This window comes from Gouania willdenowi, chromosome 13 (genome assembly GCF_900634775.1).
Source record: "Gouania willdenowi chromosome 13, fGouWil2.1, whole genome shotgun sequence".
In the NCBI taxonomy this organism is placed as follows: domain Eukaryota; kingdom Metazoa; phylum Chordata; class Actinopteri; order Blenniiformes; family Gobiesocidae; genus Gouania; species Gouania willdenowi.
Window position 1 is genome coordinate 27170787 of NC_041056.1, and position 7514 is coordinate 27178300.

At 34.1% G+C, this 7514-nt stretch overlaps 1 pseudogene; it reads right to left on the reverse strand.

The window, feature by feature from the left end:
- Positions 1–662: 662 nt before the first annotated feature.
- On the reverse strand, positions 663–6406 carry LOC114474676 (ubiquitin carboxyl-terminal hydrolase 36-like; annotated as a pseudogene).
- Between the last annotated feature and the right edge of the window lie 1108 nt (positions 6407–7514).

Below are 7514 nucleotides of genomic sequence, written 5' to 3' on the forward strand. Positions count from 1 at the left end.
GGCTATTGTTTTCAGGTTATCCTGGGTCGAAAAAAACAGGATACATTATTCCTATTAAGCTTTCTATTTCTTTCTATTTACATTTTTAAAGAAATGAACAGCGGTGAATGAATGACAACTTTTTTTCATTTTGACTTCACTGCATTTTGACTTCATTAATGCGTTTTAGCATTCAAACAATCTCTTATTTTACTACATTTTTTGTGTAACTTTCAGGTCTAAAAAAATGAAACTTTTGTGACACAAATCCTAATATATTCAACCAAGAATTACTCAATAAATATTGTTGGATTCCCATTCACAGAAAGCTACCACGTCACAGAGTTGTGATGCAAATAATTTAGTCTATTGGGCCCATTAACTACACATGCTCACTGTGTACCAGGACATTTCACGTTTGGCTACAATAGAATATTGTGTGAACCAAAATGTGACATATTTAAAAGGAAATAATAGTCAATACAACATACATTTGGGAGATTTATTTAGGTTTATTCTGTTTACATGAAAAAAGCAATGATTAAGTAAAATGCTGAAGTACATAATAGTATAAATATTTACAAGCTGTTTTTAAGGGCTGTGCTTTGACCTCCAGAATGAGACGTGTTGTGGGAACGTGATCCAGAGATTTAGGTGAAGTTAAAGGAATGGAGAGGTGGTGGCTAACATAGCAGGAGCAGGAGGAATCTTCTGAGACAAACTGGACTGGATGAGGAGGTCAAAGGAGCCTCTTGCCTGAAATACAAAAAAAACACACAAGGTGGTCAATTGAATTTTTCAGTTTCAATTACATTTTCAATTACCCATGTTGAATTACGATTACAGTGACCAGCATTTTACTAATTACAATTAACATGGCAGCCTTGATTAAAACCACTTTTATTTTCCTGGAAAGAATAGTCCCTAATTCATCGTTTTACAGGATTTTTTTCCCATCAAAACTACTAAATTAAGTGGGAGAAAATAGTATTGAAATGATTCCTTTTTAAATGATTAATAATCAATCATCACTTACTTGCTGTAGAACAGAACATAGGCTTGGTGTTTCAGGACAGCACTGATGTCACTTTTTGACACCAAAGTGTCGTTCATCCTATACCACTGGTTGTCACTCGCCTGTAAAACACACACACAATCAGCTATAGCTCTCAATGACATTTACACAAGACAGGGTCAGATCAATTATAATTGTAATTGTGTAATTGATTATTAATTTACAATCATGGTGTAATAAAATCTTGTAATTGAGTTTTGATAATTAACTTTGTAATTGTGATTGCCATGAAAATTCCAGAATATTTGTCAATTGTAGTTTAACGCAAAACTGGGGAAACATGTAACACTTCTATGTACATTTCTACGCATAATGTACAATTATTAAAATATGTTTCATATCAAGCTTTACCACATTTTACCATTTAAAATAAATAAATAAATAAACCGAAGGATTATACTGACACAAATACCCCAACCCTGACACACTTTCAGCACAGAGCGTAATGATGGAATAAATGAGTGATAACACACATTTTAAAGAATATAATTTTGTAAACAAGTGGAATGAAACAGTATTTAGATTTATCTCTATGTTTTTATGAATGCTGGTTATTTCCCATTTTGTTGTTTGTTATTGTTATTATTCAGTATATTTATCTCTTACTTTGTGTGTTTTTGTTGTTTTTGTGTGTTGTTGGTATTATTTAAATCAGGGGTTCTCAACTGGTCTCACCCTGGGACCCACATTTTGCAACGGTTATTAAATTGCGACCCACCTTTTTTTTTCTTTTTTTTTAAGAATTCAACCAACCATATTTTGTTATTCAAAGATAGCCGTTGACAACACATATACATATATAATCATTTTTAAAACATAAATCTCCATATTTTCCTGGTCAACATGCATTTCTGTCAAATGGAAAGTTTATTTAAAAATAAAAGACAAGTGCAGCATGAGAGAAATTTAGTATTTATTTTTGACCAGCTGTCTGCCACCCACTCAGTATAGGTCTGCGACCCACCAGTTGAGAATCACTGATTAAATCATTCTCTCAGTATTTGTGTTTTTGGTGTCACTTCTTATGCCGTATTGTATGTTTCTCTGTTTTTTTGTGTGTATTTGTAGTGATCTTGTGTTTTTTTTTGTATTTATTTTATTTAATGTGTCTTTGTCGTTTTGTGTGTTACTGTTAATAGTATTTTTCTCTCTCTTAGTGCATGTGTTTTTGGTGCCACTTTGTCGTTGTTTGTCTGTTTTTGTATTATTCACTATATTTTTCTCTTAATTTGTGTGTTTTTGTTGTCATTTTTTGAGTTGCTGGTAATATTTAGTAGAAAGTGTCTATTTGTACGGACAACCCCGGTGCTAGTAGTACGGTTACCAAAGTACAACTACATCTTAGGGTTAGGTTATAACCCAATATTGCAACAACTTTTAGGGTTAAGTTTAGTCTAAGTCACATGACCTAAACTGGCCCAATGGGGGCGCTGCGTACGGATGAATGTTGATACAGCAACCGATAACCACTGCCTATTTAGTATGGTTATCATTTTTAACTAAAATAATGCTTTTATTTGTTAATTTTCCTCACTCCCTCTTTCTCAAATACCCCCTGTATTGCCATTGCGTACCCCCATTTGAGAAACACTGGGTTAGCAGGTAAAAAGCAGTGCCAGTACCTTGACGTAGCAGAAGTAGTGACCATAATGATCTTTGTGCCCAGAGTGAACCAGTACCGCGTACAGGCTGTAGATCGGGGCTTTCCTTGAGTCTTGGACATGAATGGACGTAGATCCAAGTACTCAGAGTATTTCACGTGCTGATTAACAAACAAAACAGGAATTAAAAGCAGTCGGAAACCAGCAGAATACATGAGATAATCTTCTGTTTGCACATAGTGAGGATACCTTTGAGATCTTCCCTCCAGTGAAATCATCAAATCTCTTAAGAGAGACAGTCAGCACGTTGGCTCTCTTATGAATTGTGAATCGCTTAGTGGCCGTGACCATGTGTTCACATCTAATGGAAGGAAATAATTGTTTCATTAGTTGCTGGAAAACTGCTATGATTGTAAGAAAGAAAAAGAGCAGACATTTGGCAAAGAATTATTCACTGACTTTGAGCACTTGTACGCGTTTTCACCGCCGAGCTGCTCTGCTTTACAAAACTGCTCCAAAGCCTCGGACACAGTGGAAGCTTTCTGCATGGGAAGAGAAAACAACAGTTTAACTAATCATGTTCTGATGAACAAATATTTAAAGGTTAATCAGATTAAATCGAACAAATTACCTGAATATCCAGAGTGACATCCAGAAAAGGATCAAACGTATCCGAAACGGCTTTGCAGTTTAAACATTTCACTGTAAAAGGAAAAATAAATAAATCAATGCCATGTACAGTATGTAGTTGAGTCAAAACCATGAGAACACAAACAATATGTTGGAGTATAAAAAAGTAACAAAATATTATACCTCTGGAGCGCAAACAGCCTCCAAATACTTGGTGGATTAACGTGGTTGTCTGCGTTGCCTGTCCAGTCTATAAGAAGCACAAAACATGGTGTCAAACAAGAAATGAACAACATGTGACTTGATACCAGGGTTAGGGTCAATTCTAATTGTAGTCGCGTAATTGATATTTACAAATATGGCGTAATTGTAATTTTAAAAAAATCTGTTGCTTTCGTAATTGTAATTAAATTGCAATTAAGATCAGATAATTGACTTTGTATTTGTAATTGTAATTGTTCTAACTAGTAGGGATGTAACGATTCACTCAACTCCCGATACGATTCGATTCACGATACTGGGTTCACGATACGATTCTCTCACGATTCATTTTACAAAATGGGACTGTACTTAAATGACTGAAAAATATTCCTTTATTTTTTGGGGGGAAAAAAAAACTAGAAATACTGTACTATTTTCCTTTTATTTTTCATTGTCAAAAGACTCCCTTGATGAACTATTCAAACAATGCAATTTAACTAAAAATAAATCTAGAAGCCTATTCATTTAAATTCTGGTTCCATAGTAAACAATAAAAAACTGCATAATAGTTCTTTTTCTTTTTAAAAGTGCAACTGAAAATGTATTTTTGTGCCTTAACAATTGGACCTTAAAAAAAAAAAAAAACAGTCTGCACTGTATTTGCGTCAGATATTTGTTTGAACCAGCAGAGGCGATGGTAACACAGTGGTCGGTTGGGATTGCAGCTAAGTGCAGTGAAGAAGAGATGCTATGCTAGCAGACAGAGCTAATAGAAAAACGTGACTTTTACAGATATTCACGTAATATTACAGATATTCTTTTGGTGCTAAAGGGGTAATGAATCATTTATTAACATATTTAGGAGTAGAAGGCAGCCAGAAAGAAAGTGTTAGCAGATTTCGCCCGCCGCCATGACCTTCTGGATAGCGCCCTCTGCTGGTTAAAAAGTACTGCGATTCAATTTTCACAGCATCGACGTGAACCTTGATACCTATGAATCGATTTTTAACTGCCTTACGATTAATCGTTACATCCCTACTAACTACAGTTTCACACAAATGCAGTAACAATTATTAAAATATGTTTCATATCAAGCTTTCCCACATTTACCAATTAAAAAAAAAAAATTTAAAACCTATATTTTTTATTGTCCCTGCTCTATGCTGGACAGGTGAATGAAACTTACTTGATTGCAGGTAAGCAGGACTGTTGCATAGCTTCCACTGTGTATCGCGAAGAAACTCGTGCGCATCCTCCTGGTTTCCATACTGGAAGTGTTTTGCAATCGCTGCAATTGGAAAAAAAAAAAAACATCTTAGTAAAGCTAAACATAAGAAAAGTTGATTTTGATGTCGTCTTAGTAAAAACTACCTGCAAAGCTTCAATATTATAGCTTTGCTGGAGTCACTTACTTTGAGCTCCTTGAGCCACCAGTAGGCCTGATGACCCTGCCTGAGTTGGCAAATACTTGTAGGATGTGGTTTTTCCATGATGCACATCATACAAAATCCTGGTTCGTGACCTACAAAAACAAAAGATGAGCAAATTCTCATTAGCATTAGAGGAATTACCCTGGAAAATAGCGCATAGATTTACCAAACTGATCAACAATGGTGTAAAAGTTCATAATTACATGTCTTGGAGTGCTCCTTGGTCAGCATGTAGTTTGCCAACGGTGGTGTGTAGGTGATGCATTGGAGAACTGAGTTAAGATAACAGGTGTTCCCCGCGTTCATCAGACCTGCACCAATGTCATGGACCCTGGCCCAGTTTAGGTTAAGCTGGTCAGGAGAGAACAGGACCTTCCTGGGCATTTCAATGCCAGATCTACTGTTCATAGCTGAACACACAAAGCACACATTATTATAATGCAATTACATTCAACTTTTTACAAGCAATATTTTAAGATTTCAAACTAGCACCATTTTTATTTAGCTATAATTAAAAGGATTGGGGTTAAATTATAATTGTAATTTTAAAAATTTGTTGTTGCAATTGTATTTAGATTGATTTTAGATAATTGACTTTGTAATTGTGAATGCCATGAAAATTTTATAAAAATTGACAATTATAATTTAATGAAAAACTGGGGCACCATGTTGCAGTTCTACACATATGTAGTTAACAGATATTAAAATATGTTTGATATCAAGCTTTCCCACATTTTACCATTAAAAAAAACCCAATATAAATGTAGAAATATACTGACACAAAAAAAGGCTTAGACGCCTTCACCAAAATTATTAAAACCTATATTTTCATTGATTAGGAAGCCTAACAATGCAACCAATAGAAGGAAATAAACTAGATGATAGATATTTGTTATTTTACAGCTAAAGATGGTTAAGGGGTACACTTGAGAAACACTGTTAAAGAGCATGTATGAGAAACTCCATCCTTAAAAAATTATACCAGCCAGTAAAAACACTGCTCAAACCTTTCTTCCGTGGCCCTGAGGGTCTACTGTTGCAGACTGCAGACTTCAGCCTTGGGTGATTACACCCAACTGACCCAGGGTCAGACTTTTCTGAAGATCTGCCTTGTTTTCACACTGCAATGGGGATGAGAATACATAAGTGCATATCTTTAGATCCATACAAACGAACAAAACAATATAATATGTTGTCATTATTATTTAGATTTTTAAAAAATCAGAAATACACCATTTTTTTTAAGTTTCTGGTTTTCTAGTTTTCCTGTTTCTGGTTTTAAACTAATGAAACAATTGGTTTTGAATCTAAATAACATATTTTTTACTCTGTTGTCATTTGATATATTTAAAATCAATTAAAAATTAATATGTTAAGGTTTGTTTAATCAGAAAAGTTTTTTCAGTAATTTGTCTATATCCTTACATGTTTCCACTGTTAACTTCAAGTCTTCTTTAGAGGTGATATAGTTTTGCTGTGTTCTTTCAAGTTTCCTCAAAAAGAATACTACTGACGGCTTTCATGTCCCTTGTGGGCGTGGCCAACTGTCGGCAACTTTTCGCGCATGCGTTGAACAGTTCCAGTGGTCAATCAATGGCATGCTACAGCTAGCTAGTGTGTTAGCTTCTTACAACGGTCTCACTCTGACACAGTAAATCGAAACACGGCTATGAATGACTATGGTCAGTCATTTTCTGGTTTTGTGTTTGTTTGTTTAACCTGAACACGATAGGTTTAAGTAACGGCGTGTAAATAAATGAATGTTTATCCGTGTGTTGTTGCCGCCATCTAGCGGCAGAAAAGTGTAGCAGCATTGTCTCAGAAAGGGCTTCAGAATACCCGGATGCAATGTTATTTTCTGTTGACCCCAGACGCACTTCCACATAACCTTAAAAACTACAATAAATCTGAAATTTCAGCCATCAGAACAACATTTAAAAAAATGTATTCCCCCAAAATATAAAGATCATCCACTTCAAAATTCTAAATGACATTTACCTATCAAATGATTTTATTAATAAAAGATTTGAACTGGATGTGGACAATTGTTACATATGCAAAACAAATGTAGAAACAACAACATTTATTTTATGACTGAAATTGTTAAATCTATATGGAACTCTAAATATGATTTGTTGTTTTCTAATAACAAGTGCAGTGCCCGTAGGAAGTATGTCTTACTATAGAAAAGTGGGATGTTAAGTGTCTTTTTTATGGAATTTAACATGGGAACTTTAATTCATCTTTACTTTAGAATAAAAGTTAAATCCTCTTTAAACTGACCTTGTAAACACTCAATTCCTATTACAAATTCAATTCTGAATTACACACACACACACACACACAGACAGAGATTCTTTGCTTTATAGATAGATATAAACATTGATTTCTGGTCTTTTCAAAATGTAAAATTTGGCATTACCATAAAAATGAAAAAAAAAAACACATTTTTTGATTAATAATGTATTCATAATAACAAAATATTTACACAAATGCAAATATGCTAAATGCCCATGGTCAAAGATTCCTAGACAAAATTGAAAATGTTCATGCAAGAATATTATTTAATTTTAATAAAGTCAAATTTATAAAAATAAA